Below are 17,185 nucleotides of genomic sequence, written 5' to 3' on the forward strand. Positions count from 1 at the left end.
TCTTGCAACGTACTAAATGAATAGAACTTTAAATCGAAATCCCAAAAACAAAAATAAAATAAATTTAGTAACCGATGTACACTTACACGGCTGCACCATTGTCGAGCAGGAGTGGGGTTTGTGACAAAGATTAGTGAAAACATACACTTAAAAATCAAAATGCAAATCGAATGGCCCGTGGCTCAGATCTCCACTATGGCTGCAACATAGGTTGCCACGCCAAATAGCGCTGAGTCATCATAGCCTAGACTGAAGATTTAAGCAACAAACCAAGATCAACAAACCGCAACAACCATCAAAAGGATCAATGAAAATTTATGCAGCAAACTAAAAACCACATAAACCACATATATTAAATGGAAACGTACAACGTAGTTGGTTGCAAAATAATCAATCACACATTACATATATTATTTATCAAAAATAGATTGTCTATTATCATAGCAAGCAAGTAATCGGTTGGGTGCCATGACATGCCATATGGATGTTGCCATGCTACAATACGAATCCCAGAATTCGATTACCACTTGAAGTAAATTGATCATCATAGCTTTCATAGTAATCTGTACAGGAATAATTCGACATTAGTAAATCATGTATATTATTTTCAAATTACCTATGATTGACAACCGCGGGCTTTTAGCTATTATCGAACACCTGTCGGGCAAGAAATGTGGTCAACAAAACCAAACCACATAAAGCAACCAACTGACGTTTGTAAACCTTGAATTAAATAGAATCAAATCTAATTAGAGAAGTTCCTGATTACTAAAAGTTGAAAGCAGAAAAAACAAACCTACTACTGATGGCAACGCCATAGCCGGTGGTAACAGCAGTCAGGTTTACAACTGATGTACAATACGTGACCATGACAACAGCAAGTGGATGTACAAGGAGAGAGAGGAGTTTCCGAGCATATTATGTAGAGAAGGAAAACATAGACAGCACAAAGTACCACCTGTTATGCAAAAGAAAGTTTGCAAATGTAATATGTGACACCCGGTAAATTCCCAATCCCTTAAACTAAGTAATCAACCTAATAATTAGGTGATTGTGAATATTAAGCGCGCCATGATTAGTCAGCGCGTGCATTTGTTATGTGCGCCCTGCGCGAGCGCGCCATGTTAGTCAGCGCGTGCATTTGTTATGTGCAACCTGCGCGAGCGCACCATGTTAAGAACCAGCGTGAGCATATGTTATATGCGCCATGCGTGAATGTTTTGGCTTTATGTTTTCATGTAACTTAACGATATGTTGTCTATGGGTTGACCATCCCGCATGATGCTAAGGCGGGTGCATCCTAAATCGTTTATGCGCGTGCGGAAGGGAACTAACCTCCCCGCATGGCGGGAACATTGAGAGCTAGTTTGTCTGAAGCTCCAAGATGGAATTGACTTCAACATGACTGATCACTATGTTGAAATACCAAGACCCCCTGGAGAATCTACAAATGAAACTCAATGTCCCTAACTGCGAGAAGGTTACGCACCCACCCGCAGCAAAGAAATGTCCTTCACGCAGAAAGCTATGCGCACAAAGTGATGCGCACAGAACACTTAGTCTATTATCCAGACATAAGGAGATTACTCCCGCCCAAAAGGAAACAGTAGCGTGTTTCAGAGATTTTCCACTTTTTACTGTACACTGACAAAAGTACCTGAAAAAGCACACTGTAACATGAAAAGTCAACTGTCAGCCACCCTATTCTCACCAACCCCAGACCTGCATGTCCTGTCCAAATCAAATCAAGATCTTTTATCCACTCCTCCACTTTTAAGTAAACAATAAACAATAATAATTTCCATACTTTATCATCATTACACCTAGATATGAAAAGATTTTAATCCCCTAAAGCAAGGGATTGTGTTCCCTTGAGTTTGCCTATAAATTTGTAACCTAAATTATCACCCAAAACACACTTCAAAGAACTACAAACTTGCACTAATCCTCTCCCAAGCATCCGTTGTTTTCATTTCCGATCCTGTTACTAGGTAAGCCGAGAATATAACCTTGAGATCTACTTTCCAACCCTTATGTTCTCCCATTTCTTGATCTTAATATATATACTTCTTGTTATCTAATCGTATTCTAGACCTTCGATTCCGAGGCCATCACCAAGAAAACCCGAATCTCGATTAATCCCTTAACAAGAACCACAGGTGAGTCTCACAGCCCCTATTTTCACTATTTTCACTATTTTAAACTGTTTTCGGGGCGAGGGACACGTACCTAAATAATGTTTTATCATGGTATACTTACAAGCTATGCAAGCGATTATGTGTTTAAATTATATTTCATGATGAGCAATGCGAACGGTTATCTAAGGTTTTCGATGTATGTGCGCTAGAACTCGAGTAAGTGATCACTTTACCATTGGAACTCTAAGGGTAGGGACTGCTGGTTTGATCCACCCACTCGTAGGGGTCGCACCTCTTTGCATGGACGAGTGCCTAGTATGGTCATGGGGCAGTACTATGGGTTTGAACCCGCTCGTAGGGGTCGCGCCTCTTTGCATGGACGAGCGCCTTGTTTTCCGGCACAACGTCCGCGCGTAACCCGCGGGACGGAATTATTGATTAGCTCGTAGTGGCAGCGCCACTTTGCATGGACGAGCACATTTTTCCTGAAACGTTCGCGCGTAACCCGCGGGACGGTATTACTTATTTTAGCTCGTAGTGGCAGCGCCACTTTGCATAGACGAGCACAGTTCCCAGAAATGTTCGCAGCGTAACCCGCGGAACGATTTTATCAGAATATGTTGATATAACTATGTTTTACCAAGCTTGTGCTTTAATGATGCTACCAGAATTATGTTTCAGAATGATTATGATGCAATACGATTTATCAAGTTACTAAAACTTGTGAACTCACTCAGTTTATACTGATTCAAATGTTTTTACGTGTCTTTCAGGAGATAATTAGGTAGCGCATGGAGTCACACTTAGAGCACCTCACGCTGAACATCTAAACTAGCTTTTTGGAAGATTTTAGTTCTATCCCTTCGATGCGCGTGGTTGTTCCCGCCGCGCATGGGGATATGGCGTGGAAATCTTCAACAGTTTTTATACTTGGATGTTTTTATGTAATGTAATGTATTGTATTAAACATTTCATGCGCAATGAAAATCTTTGAATGTTTGCAATGGCCCGTGCTTAATTATCAATCCCCACTCGCGCGCGCCCGGCTGTTTCCGCCGCTCAGGGCCGGGTGTGACAGATTGGTATCAGAGCACTGGTTATAGCGAACTAGGAAAAGAAGTTTTAACCTAGACTATAACCGTTGGGGAATCACATGAAATACTTTTCAAAGAAAATATTTTCAAAAGAAACTATACACACACTTAGGAACACGGGTCACACTGTCTAGTAAATAATGATAACATTATGTGCTCAGAGTACATGCGCTAAGTTTGATATATTTCCATTCTCTTTTAAAGCGAGAATGCCTCCAACTAAAGCCAAAGGAATTACCATGACACCCGAGGAACTCGCGGAAATAATCGCGCAGGCGATTGCGACACATGAGGCCAGCAAGGCCGAATCAAGTCAGGGTCGTCAGAATGAGACCCCAGAACCCGAATCAGGAGCCTTGGACAAAGGATGCTCCTACAAGACATTCATGGCCTGTAAGCCTTGGCCATTCAAGGGAACCGAAGGGGCCATTGGGCTCTACAACTGGATTGACAAGATGGAGACAGTTCTCTCCATTAGCGGATGTAGTGAGAACCAGAAGGTCCTTTACGCGACCTGCATGTTCCAAGAAGCAGCTTCGTCTTGGTGGAAGCTTCAAACGAAAACATTGGGGCGAGAAGTTGCTCTCCACAAGACCTGGGAGGAACTGAAGGAGATGATGATGAGAAAGTTCTGCTCTCGCGCAGAAATCCAGAGTCTACAACAGGAATTCTGGAACCACACCATGGTAGGAACGGATATCGACGCCTACAACAACCGGTTCAACGAACTTTGCCAGTTGGTGCCAGATATGGCAAACACGGAGGAAAAGAAGATCGAGAGGTATATTTTTGGGTTACCTCCTGTTGTTAGGGTTCCGCTCAACGCCGCAGCGCCTCCAACCTTTGATGAGGCGGTAGCGCGGGCCATCACCCTTACAAGGGATACGGTCCGTGCGGGTTTGTTAACTACGCGCGGAACCGAGCAGCGAACCTCTGATCCCAAGAGGAAATGGAACTCTCACCACCGAGGGTCCGACTCCAAGCAGCCACCGTTCAAGAAGCAGGAAAGCGCAAGGGTTTACGCGATTCAGGCCGCGGAGCCACCACGAAAAGGATACAGCGGGCCTCGCCCATGGTGCAAACAAATGCAAGTACCACCACGAGGGTGAATGCGTAAGAATCGAATGTGCCAAATGTGGCAGACCAGGGCACAAGACGATGAATTGCCGTGTCAGAGACGCTGGAGCAAGCGACAACTGCTACGCATGCGGGAAGCCAGGGCATTTTAGTCGGGATTGCCCGCAAAAGGGAAACCAAGCTCGCGGGAGAGCTTTTGTGATCGGCGCAGGCGAAGCTAAAGAAGAGCCGAATGTGGTAACCGGTACGTTTTTGCTTAACGGACATTTTGCATCTGTCTTATTTGATACTGGCGCTGACCTAAGTTTTATATCCGCTGAGTTTAAAGACTCCCTAGGCCTAGCAACCAGTAGACTAGACACGCCTTATACTATAGAACTAGCCAATGGTAGGCAGTTATGCGCAAACGAAAGAACTGAGCAATGTGTAATAGTCATGGGAGGTCACGGGTTCAATATTAACTTGTTGCCAATAGACTTGGGAAGTTTTGACATTGTGGTAGGTATGGATTGGTTAGTCGAGAACCACGCGGAAGTTATTTGCCATGAGAAGCAGGTTCGGATCCCACTGTTGAACGGAGAAACCTTGGTAATTCAAGGGGAAAGAAGGGGAGTTGCGACGAAACTGATTTCGTGCCTAAAGGCGCGTAAGTGCCTAAGGAAAGGGTGCTACGCCTTCCTGGCGCATGTAGTAGAGAAGAAAGGAGATGAGCGAAGAATTGAAGACTTACCAGTAGTGCGCGAATTTCCAGAAGTTTTTCCTGAAGATTTGCCCGGATTGCCGCAGCCGCGACAAGTAGAATTTCGTATTGATTTAGTCCCAGGAGCTGCGCCAGTAGCTCGAGCGCCTTATCGACTAGCTCCATCTGAGATGCAAGAGCTATCCAATCAGTTACAGGAACTATTGGATAAGGGTTTCATACGCCCAAGCTTTTCACCTTGGGGAGCTCCAGTACTGTTTGTTAAGAAGAAGGATGGTTCGTTCAGAATGTGTATTGACTACAGGGAGCTGAACAAGCTGACAGTCAAGAATCGGTACCCCTTACCGAGGATTGACGACTTATTTGACCAGCTGCAGGGATCCAGTTATTATTCGAAGATAGATCTACGGTCAGGATACCACCAACTTAGGGTCCATGAGGAAGATGTGCCAAAAACAGCCTTCCGAACTAGATACGGCCATTATGAGTTCTTAGTGATGCCTTTCGGGCTAACTAATGCGCCGGCTGTGTTCATGGATCTGATGAACCGCGTGTGCAAACCATACTTGGACAAGTTTGTGATTGTGTTTATAGATGATATTCTGATTTACTCACGGACCAAGGCCGAGCATGAGCAACACCTGAGATTGATTTTGGAATTGCTAAGGAAAGAAAAGTTGTATGAGAAGTTTTCCAAGTGCGAGTTTTGGCTTAGAGAAGTTCATTTTCTCGGTCACGTTGTAAACGAGAAAGGAATACACGTTGATCCTTCCAAAGTCAAGGCCATCGAAAACTGGGAAGCGCCAAAAACCCCAACTGAGGTGAGGCAATTCCTAGGACTAGCTGGCTACTATCGACGCTTCATTGAGAACTTCTCCAAAATAGCTCTACCTCTGACCGCACTAACTCAGAAAGACAAGAAGTTTGTTTGGGGCGAAAATCAGGAAGCAGCGTTTCAAATGTTGAAACAGAAGTTATGTAGTGCGCCAATTTTGTCTCTGCCCGAGGGGACGGACGACATCGTCGTTTACTGCGACGCTTCACATCAGGGACTCGGATGTGTCCTTATGCAGCGAGACAAAGTCATAGCGTATGCCTCGCGCCAACTCAAGACCAATGAAAAGAACTACACAACGCATGATCTGGAACTTGGAGCGGTTGTCTTCGCGCTAAAGATTTGGCGCCATTACCTCTATGGTACAAAGTGTGTAATCTTTACGGATCACAAGAGCCTTCAACATATATTTGATCAAAAGGATTTAAACATGAGGCAACGAAGATGGGTGGAGTTATTGAACGATTATGATTGTGAGATTAAGTACCACCCTGGAAAGGCGAATGTGGTAGCAGACGCGCTAAGTAGGAAGGAGCGAATAAAAACGCTACGAGTCAAGGCTCTAAGGTTGACCATTCACGCAGATCTCTCTACCCGCATCCGAGACGCTCAGCAAGAAGCCTTGAAACCAGAGTTTGTTAAAAACGAATGCCTTGGGGGTATGGTTAAGAATTTGGAACTGAAAGAGAACGGCAATCTATATTTCGCTAACCGCATATGGGTCCCTCTCAAGGGAGGATTGCGCGAGCAGGTATTGAACGAAGCTCACAAGACGCGGTATTCCGTACATCCTGGCGCAGACAAGATGTACCAAGATGTTAAAACGCTGTATTGGTGGCCCAATCTTAAAGGCGCCATCGCGACGTATGTCAGTAAGTGCCTGACGTGTTCGAAGGTAAAGGCTGAATACCAGAAACCATCAGGGTTGCTTCAACAGCCAGAAATTCCCATGTGGAAGTGGGAACAAATCTCTATGGACTTCATCACCAAACTGCCAAGGACACCTGGGGGTTATGACACAATATGGGTTATTGTGGATCGGCTAACTAAGTCAGCGCACTTCCTGCCGATCAAGGAAACCGATAAGATGGAAAAGTTAGCCCGACTATATATTCGAGAAGTAGTTTCAAAACATGGAGTCCCAGTGTCCATCATTTCCGATAGAGATAGTCGGTTCACCTCAAGATTTTGGAGATCGTTACAAGGAGCTCTAGGTACTCGCCTTGATATGAGTACAGCTTATCATCCTCAAACGGATGGGCAAAGCGAGCGAGCAATCCAGACATTGGAAGATATGCTACGCGCGTGCGCAATCGATTTCGAAGGTAGCTGGGATACTCATCTCCCATTGGTTGAATTTTCTTACAACAACAGCTATCACACAAGCATTAAGGCTGCGCCGTTCGAAGCTTTGTATGGGCGCAAGTGTAGATCCCCACTGTGCTGGGCTGAAGTGGGTGACAAGCAAATGACTGGTCCAGAATTGATCCAAGAAACAACAGACAAGATTTTTCAGATAAGGGATCGCCTTAAGACAGCGCGCGATAGACAGAAGAGCTACGCAGATGTGCGAAGGAAACCATTGGAATTTCAAGTAGGGGATAAAGTACTTTTGAAAGTCTCTCCATGGAAAGGAGTCCCCCGTTTCGGCAAGCGAGGAAAGTTGAATCCGCGCTACATTGGACCATTTGAGATCCTGGAAAGGATCGGTCCGGTTGCTTATAAACTCCGTTTACCCGCCGAACTCAGTGGAGTTCATGATACGTTTCATGTGTCCAACCTCAAAAAGTGCTTATCTGACGAAACGTTGATTTTGCCGTTGGAAGAGATTCACATCGACAAACAGCTGCACTTCGTAGAAGAACCTATAGCAATAACCGATTGGAAAGAACAAAAGTTGCGCAGAAGCAGAATCAAGTTAGTAAAGGTTCAATGGAACTCGAGGCGTGGGCCTGAATTCACTTGGGAAAGAGAAGACCAGATGCGCATGAAATACCCACACCTCTTTCAGAGCATGGCTTCTGCCAGCAACGTCTCCTAAATTTCGGGACGAAATTCGTTTAACGAGGGGAGAATGTGACACCCGGTAAATTCCCAATCCCTTAAACTAAGTAATCAACCTAATAATTAGGTGATTGTGAATATTAAGCGCGCCATGATTAGTCAGCGCGTGCATTTGTTATGTGCGCCCTGCGCGAGCGCGCCATGTTAGTCAGCGCGTGCATTTGTTATGTGCAACCTGCGCGAGCGCACCATGTTAAGAACCAGCGTGAGCATATGTTATATGCGCCATGCGTGAATGTTTTGGCTTTATGTTTTCATGTAACTTAACGATATGTTGTCTATGGGTTGACCATCCCGCATGATGCTAAGGCGGGTGCATCCTAAATCGTTTATGCGCGTGCGGAAGGGAACTAACCTCCCCGCATGGCGGGAACATTGAGAGCTAGTTTGTCTGAAGCTCCAAGATGGAATTGACTTCAACATGACTGATCACTATGTTGAAATACCAAGACCCCCTGGAGAATCTACAAATGAAACTCAATGTCCCTAACTGCGAGAAGGTTACGCACCCACCCGCAGCAAAGAAATGTCCTTCACGCAGAAAGCTATGCGCACAAAGTGATGCGCACAGAACACTTAGTCTATTATCCAGACATAAGGAGATTACTCCCGCCCAAAAGGAAACAGTAGCGTGTTTCAGAGATTTTCCACTTTTTACTGTACACTGACAAAAGTACCTGAAAAAGCACACTGTAACATGAAAAGTCAACTGTCAGCCACCCTATTCTCACCAACCCCAGACCTGCATGTCCTGTCCAAATCAAATCAAGATCTTTTATCCACTCCTCCACTTTTAAGTAAACAATAAACAATAATAATTTCCATACTTTATCATCATTACACCTAGATATGAAAAGATTTCAATCCCCTAAAGCAAGGGATTGTGTTCCCTTGAGTTTGCCTATAAATTTGTAACCTAAATTATCACCCAAAACACACTTCAAAGAACTACAAACTTGCACTAATCCTCTCCCAAGCATCCGTTGTTTTCATTTCCGATCCTGTTACTAGGTAAGCCGAGAATATAACCTTGAGATCTACTTTCCAACCCTTATGTTCTCCCATTTCTTGATCTTAATATATATACTTCTTGTTATCTAATCGTATTCTAGACCTTCGATTCCGAGGCCAACACCAAGAAAACCCGAATCTCGATTAATCCCTTAACAAGAACCACAGGTGAGTCTCACAGCCCCTATTTTCACTATTTTCACTATTTTAAACTGTTTTCGGGGCGAGGGACACGTACCTAAATAATGTTTTATCATGGTATACTTACAAGCTATGCAAGCGATTATGTGTTTAAATTATATTTCATGATGAGCAATGCGAACGGTTATCTAAGGTTTTCGATGTATGTGCGCTAGAACTCGAGTAAGTGATCACTTTACCATTGGAACTCTAAGGGTAGGGACTGCTGGTTTGATCCACCCACTCGTAGGGGTCGCACCTCTTTGCATGGACGAGTGCCTAGTATGGTCATGGGGCAGTACTATGGGTTTGAACCCGCTCGTAGGGGTCGCGCCTCTTTGCATGGACGAGCGCCTTGTTTTCCGGCACAACGTCCGCGCGTAACCCGCGGGACGGAATTATTGATTAGCTCGTAGTGGCAGCGCCACTTTGCATGGACGAGCACATTTTTCCTGAAACGTTCGCGCGTAACCCGCGGGACGGTATTACTTATTTTAGCTCGTAGTGGCAGCGCCACTTTGCATAGACGAGCACAGTTCCCAGAAATGTTCGCGCGTAACCCGCGGAACGATTTTATCAGAATATGTTGATATAACTATGTTTTACCAAGCTTGTGCTTTAATGATGCTACCAGAATTATGTTTCAGAATGATTATGATGCAATACGATTTATCAAGTTACTAAAACTTGTGAACTCACTCAGTTTATACTGATTCAAATGTTTTTACGTGTCTTTCAGGAGATAATTAGGTAGCGCATGGAGTCACACTTAGAGCACCTCACGCTGAACATCTAAACTAGCTTTTTGGAAGATTTTAGTTCTATCCCTTCGATGCGCGTGGTTGTTCCCGCCGCGCATGGGGATATGGCGTGGAAATCTTCAACAGTTTTTATACTTGGATGTTTTTATGTAATGTAATGTATTGTATTAAACATTTCATGCGCAATGAAAATCTTTGAATGTTTGCAATGGCCCGTGCTTAATTATCAATCCCCACTCGCGCGCGCCCGGCTGTTTCCGCCGCTCAGGGCCGGGTGTGACATAATATATATAATTTGTTTTGACATGTAAGAAAATATAGTTGTTTTGATTAAATATGACTCTTCTTGACCAGTTATCACGTTGGACTTGACCCATCAGTTGAGTCTAACCAACCTGATCTTGGAACCTGAAATTTATAGTCTGATAATAAAACTCTTATATATACTTATTTGAAATAAAATTTAAAAGGAAATAATAGCGCACCAAAATATTTGGTAGTTAAGGACTTAAGGTTATAAATTGATAAGAAAAAATAACTAAAAAAAAGAATATAGAGATAGAGATAGAAAATGTGATGTGGGAGGTTTAAAAAAAGTTTAATCTAAAGGAATGATTTTTTTGTAATAAATTATAAAATAAAGATATGAATAAAGAACATATATATAGCTATTTATAAAAATTCATGGGTTTCTTATGGTAGAGTTATCGGTGTTTCATCATTAACTATTGTTGCATATAGCAATCTTTATATGTGTTATTTATCGTATTATGTTGGTTGGTAAATTGATATATAGCTATTTACCAATGTCCATGGATATCTTATGGTATGCTTTCTTTTTATGTGATTTTTTTTATTGCAAGTCTCTTCGTTTGCACGTTGAGTATTTTAAAGTTTAAGTTCTTTTATTATCGTTATTATTGTTATTTTGCAAAGCTCTATTTGAGTTTATTTGTTTTGTGTTTTTCTTTTTTAATCTCTTCGTCCAGTTGTTTCATTTTTTAATCAAATCCGGTATGAGTAAAATACAGGTTTTGAAAACATTGATTAAATGTTTACCACTTGTACAAAGGTCCAATAAGTTCAATTTTTGAAATCAAACTCGAACCAAGCCGTTATATAATACTTTTTATTGAAATTTGTAATGCTTATGACATAGATAGAAAACAACGATGCTACGAATTAGAAAACTAACACAAGTACCATAGTGTATATCACGAAAAAAACAGATAAACTAACAGAAAATGAGTATCGCGTTGTAAATTGTCACACCGTCGCATCACGCGGGTTTCTACTAGTGTGTGTATATATATATATATTAAATAATTATTATAGAAGCGTCTAAATAAATAATATCAATAAAATATATATTTTAGAATCTTTGACGAAAATCGATTCAAAGGGTAAAGATATAACATGTTTATTGTTAATATTATTATTACACTTTTTAATAAAATAACAAATTCATAAATATAATATATATATATATAAAGTTTATAAAGTTGTTAAATGACAAGAAACGTCGATAGTGAAGTGTCGGGTTTAATAAAATATTATTTATTTTATATTTAATATTAGTTTTAATATGTAAATTCACCATAAAAACACATTAAGCAATTAACAAAAACTAAAATACCCAAAACTGGGCTGCCCAGGGCTCGATCCTTAGTCCCTGGCCGGCTCAGTACATGGACACACATCTCACAACTAGCTGAGCCAAGGTAAGACATTGATAAATCATGACAACATAACTTTAAAAATCAAAAACTGATTATCCACTAATTCAATAGAAACCCTAGAAATGAAATTTATCTATCCGTAATATGTTTGATGAATTAAGGTTAGGGCTAATGTTAGTGAATTAAGAACGAATGTATTACATGTATGAATTACCGTTTTTGATGATGGATCGATGGGTAACGGTGAATTGGGAACGACGGCCACAGTTGCAGCCATAAGCCGCACAAGCAGACTCGAAAACTCAATAAATTATGGGGTTTATCGTCGCGAGATCAGGAGGAAGATGTATGCTTGTTTAATTGAATTCTTATTAACTGTTAATGGTATGAACGTCAGATGTTACGTGACGGGTTACGTAATTGTCAATACGTATATCATTTATTGACATAACTAAATTAAGAGGGTCGGTTAGGCCGAAAAAGGCAAGATTAACAACCCTTTTGATTTGATTTCCAAGTTTACGGCGTGAATTGTGGTCCAAGATTGATAAACGGGTCTTGGGTTTGTGAAATGGATACAAGTTACGGGTTAGTTAAAAGGGTTTGGTTAAACGGGTTTGGGTTATGGGTTGTAGTAATCAAAATTTGCAAACTAGTCCTTTGATTATGAAGAGGGAAACACACTTAGGTAAAAGTATTATTTAGGGCTAACAATGTACATAGTTCAAAGTAATGGTAATAAACCAATAATAATATAATAATAATGACTCGACATACGCGATATTTGATTGATAAAAATTTCCAAACATAGAAACGGGTCGAGTAAACGAATAAGAATATTAAACGGAAAAACCGAATTGTTACAAGTTACTTACGAAATAAGCGAAACGTTCGTTTGGTGAAAGCAACCGACACAAACAAACAAAACGTTTGGTTGGTGAAAACAATCGACACAAACTTGATAAACGAAACGTTCGGTTGGTGAAAGCAATTGACACAAATATAATAAACGACACCGCTAGTTAGGTGAAAGCGACTAGCATAAACCGACTTGCGAGTCGATAACGAACTAACTGACCTTGCTCGTTTAGGGCGTGTGAAGGCAGCGGACCTCGGGTCTAAACTGAAATTGCTAGCGAACTAAACACTGAACTCATGAGGTGAGTTTCACTACCCCCTTTTTACGGGTTTACTGTTTTATTTATTCGGGGGTGGAAAACATACACAATTGCTTTTATATACGATAATTAAAAACAAAACACACAATCCTTATGCGAACATGAGTTGAACTATGTAGTGCTATAAGTCTCTTGCTTACATACTGTAACCATTAACTAACGGAGTTAGCCACAGGAATATATGAATAGTACTATTGACGTTGACATTTCCCCTACTGTTAGGTTAGTCGCGCTAACCTTCGATATTGCATCGAAACAAGGTGCGTATATACCATCTGTGAGATTTGAATAGGGCAAACGGTTATAAGTCGTGGTTTGGTTATAGTCTCAGGGTTCGTCATATTAATTCGTAGAATTAGCTAGTCTACGAAGGATCATAGTATTTGTTTCAACAGATTATCGTATACTTGTTTACGAACTGATTCAACGATTTATGAATAACGTATTTTCATACGAGTGTCAAAACCTGTGAACTCACCAACCATTGTGTTGACTTTTTTAAACGTATGTTTTTCAGGGAATTAACAACGCTCATAAGGCATCATGAAGATTGGACCTCAATGCATAATTAGGATACCATTTTGGAGGATTTTGCTTGTATAACCTATCGATGTTTAGGGTCATATACTAGAAATCTCCTAATTGTTTTCAACAAATTTTGTTTGAAAATAAGTTATGATTTCTAAACTCTTCTTAATACTATTGGTATCCTAATACATGTATGTTGGCGATAGCCATATGCTTAAGGTATACATGACGTCACTCGCCTGTACTTCCGCCTTGGCGGGGTGTGGCATGTTAGCCATCGTTCAGTTAATCTCACATCGAGCTTACCACAACATTATTTACTTGCTCAATGGTTAAATTGCTTATCTTACTTGATACAGTTTGCTATTTTATATTATTATTATTATTATAGTGTCTTAAATCTGGTGTTATACTCACTCAACCTAGTGTTGACAAAATTATTGTATTTTTAACGCATATACAGGTTATCATGTGATCTAGTTGCAAGATTTGGTGAAGAACTTAGGATTTGCTATGTTAGAAGAGAGATTATCAAGACTTAGTTAAATCTAGATTTTAAATTATTTTGTTTATATGAATTATGTACTTGTATTTGATTTTTTTTGAATAGTGAATTAAATTTAATAGATATTGTCACTTTTCAAATTGTTGCATGATAGTACCTTGAGAGTTGTGATCAATCAGCTCACGCCCCGGTATTTCCGCCTTAGGTTGGGGTGTCACAATGAAAACATTATGCGGGTGGCTTCTGAGGAAGTCATAGATGACCCGCAGCTATCCTTATATGGGTATTTGGATATTTTCGCTAGCCTACCTCTATAATTACCCTAAGGTGTTGTTTGATATACATGAATAATAGACAGTATAAAATTAACTATTGTGAGAAAATAAAATAAATTAAATAAAAAGAAGATGATTAGGTAATCAGATGAATGAAACCAACAATTAAACAAGAAATCTCATATCATTAAAATTGAAGTTATTCCTTCGGACCCCCTTCATTTTTTAATTCAATTCCTCTTTCATCGTACTTTCTCGACATCACCACCACCACCACGTTCGCTATCTACACCACCACTTGGCCACCATGACATTCGCCACCACCACCACCTTCAACATTGTCATTTTTTATCTTGTTATTATTTTCTTTATTTTGATGTAGGGAATATTGTCATTTGTATCTTATTTTTGTCTTTCTAAACAATATAAACTAATGATTTATTTCATTCCAACACTAGTTTGAGGCCCGTGTATTACACGGGTAATTGATGAAAATTTTAAAAGAGAAAATTATGATTTGCCTCCATGTGCTTTAGTGGCACGCAACACGCAAAATCGGACTCGGGCCTGTAAAGTGCTCCCGCCCATAAAGCATAGGGAAGCAAATTATAATTTTCTCATTTTAAAATTTAAACATTAAGAAATATACAATCAACGACGAAATTATCATATATTGTTAATACAATTACAACTTACATTGAAATTACAGGAATTACAAAAGAAACATTACACAAATACAAACATTTCCTTATACACTACATTTGTGCTTGTATTGGTCAGATTACCTTGTTTATCAAGAATCAAATTCTTTAGCACATGCCTACTTGTAACTCTTGACAAGGCAACATATAACCGTCCATGTAAGAACACGGGTTCTTTCAAGTAATTAGATATATGTTGTTTATTTTTTTATTGAATTGGATACTTTTAATAATATTATACTAACGGACTTTTAAGATAAAGTATTATACTAATTGAATCGGAAGTTGAATGAGCATGATAAATTTACTGTCACCAACCGATATGTATTGAAATATTTCAAGTTTTTTTTTAATTTATTACAATTAAAAGTGTTAAATAATGAATATCTATAATTTGATACACCCCGTGTGATTAGATAATTTCTTTTGTAAAGTTTTTGAAATATTAAACACATAATAAACCATGATTATTTTCATACTTATATATGTATTAATAAGGAAAAAGATATAATTTAATACTTGATTTTAAGGTTTAAAACTAATAATTATTCGTATGATTAGAGTTTTAACAAGAAAACCAGAATTGTAAGTTTCCAAAGTTTCAGCTAAAACTAATAATGGTTTTAATATTTAGCTAAAATTCTCTTAATTAAAAATATTAAATAAAGTGATTTTAATGAAAATGTTAAAACTTTGCACATTAAGCAAAATATAGAACACAAATATGAATAACGAAAAAACAAACAACTAATGGTATCTTAGTTATGAAAAAAAAATACATAATGAAAAGTTTTAAATAACTAGTAAATCGTGATTGTAATTTTCCATATAAACAAAGAATTCGAATTTTTAGGAAGTATCGCAAATGAGTTGACCAGATCCAAAATAATGTTTGTTGAATTTATGTTTTTGAAAAAAGACTAAAAAAATTAAGAATAGCTAAGGGAGTAACAAGTGGCACAAGTAAGGATTCTTTCATTATAATAGTAGAAGTAGATGTTAACAAGCTAGACAAATTATTAATAATGATCCAAATAATTACCGAAAGCACAAATGGCAACTCTTTTTAACGTTTCACACTAACAATTATTTTATTATACCGGCCCCGCCCCAACACATAAAAATAACAATAAAAGCGATGAAGCAAATGCAGTTGTTTGTATTTACATAATACATAATAATTCCAAGTAAGTATATATATGTTGGGTAACTGAATGTGACTAAATTGGATCCCACATAACATTCCACCCCTTAACATTAACATTAACATTACTACACCATGTTCCACAACCCCAAATCTCTCCCAATCTCTAACGATACCGCAACCATCCGCGGTCGGATCGATTTCCAGCAGCACTCAGTATCTTCCACCACCAAATTCGTATCGGCCAAAACCTGGTGGAACCGAGGTTTCGAATGGTTACTCTCCAGAAAACCACATGATCCGGAAGAAACCGCTGTTTTACGCTGCCATAATTATTATAATAAAGGAAGAAGCTTGACAAATATTCTCTATAAGATCCCGAAGCCCTTGGACCGGATCAACCCGGACTTCCTAAAACCATTCCTACTCGTCCGCCTTTTCAGCTTTAATGTAATGTTATTTGTATTATTTTGTTGATTTTTGTATAAGCAAGCATCCATTAATTGATTGATTTACAATTTGTCTTATTATTAATTCTTCTTCTTGTATTATATATATATATACTTTATTATTATTATGATAATTTCCTCAATTGAAAAAATTATTTATCTTTACATAATCACTATTCAATTTCAGTTTATATTGGTATCCGCCAATTTCATAATCACTATTCATTTCAATATCAAATTTTTGCTATTCAGTAATAATAATATTGGTTTAAAACAATTCAAAGCATCACATTACAAAACTACAAACAACTTAAGCCTTTAGTTTTTTTTGTTAACTTTTTATTATTTTGTTATTATAACTAATTTTCATTTTTTTGTTTTTCTTTTAGAACTTTTAAAATATTATTTTTTTGACGATTCTAAGTATACCGCTTATTTTTCCTATGTCACGATATGAAGTTTACTCAGTTTAACACAAGCGATCCATCCACAGATGTACATGGTTTAGTGTTTTCGGTGTATGCCATTTACCTTTTTTCTTGTTTTAATAAAATTTCAAACTCTTTAGCTCCATATACGATTTGCAAATTTTACTTTATGCCCGTCTTTAATACACTTTTTGGGCCCGACACAACGTGTGAGCTCTCATAACTTTTTTTTAAAACAACAATTGTTTTCCATCATAAAAATCCCAAAACATTACACTTGTAAAAATTTAAACTCACAACCTTGATTTTATAAGGTATACTATACCACGAAACTAATAGATCGAATCTGCTGACAAACAATTTATGTATTTATTTATTTTTGTTGTTCTTTTTATTTTATTATTACAATGATTGAGCATATAAAATAAGTGGTACAGA

The sequence above is a fragment of the Bidens hawaiensis genome, unplaced genomic scaffold, assembly GCF_021521415.1.
Source record: "Bidens hawaiensis isolate Kalapana, Puna unplaced genomic scaffold, B.hawaiensis_p1.1 tig00033528_1, whole genome shotgun sequence".
Lineage (NCBI taxonomy): Eukaryota > Viridiplantae > Streptophyta > Magnoliopsida > Asterales > Asteraceae > Bidens > Bidens hawaiensis.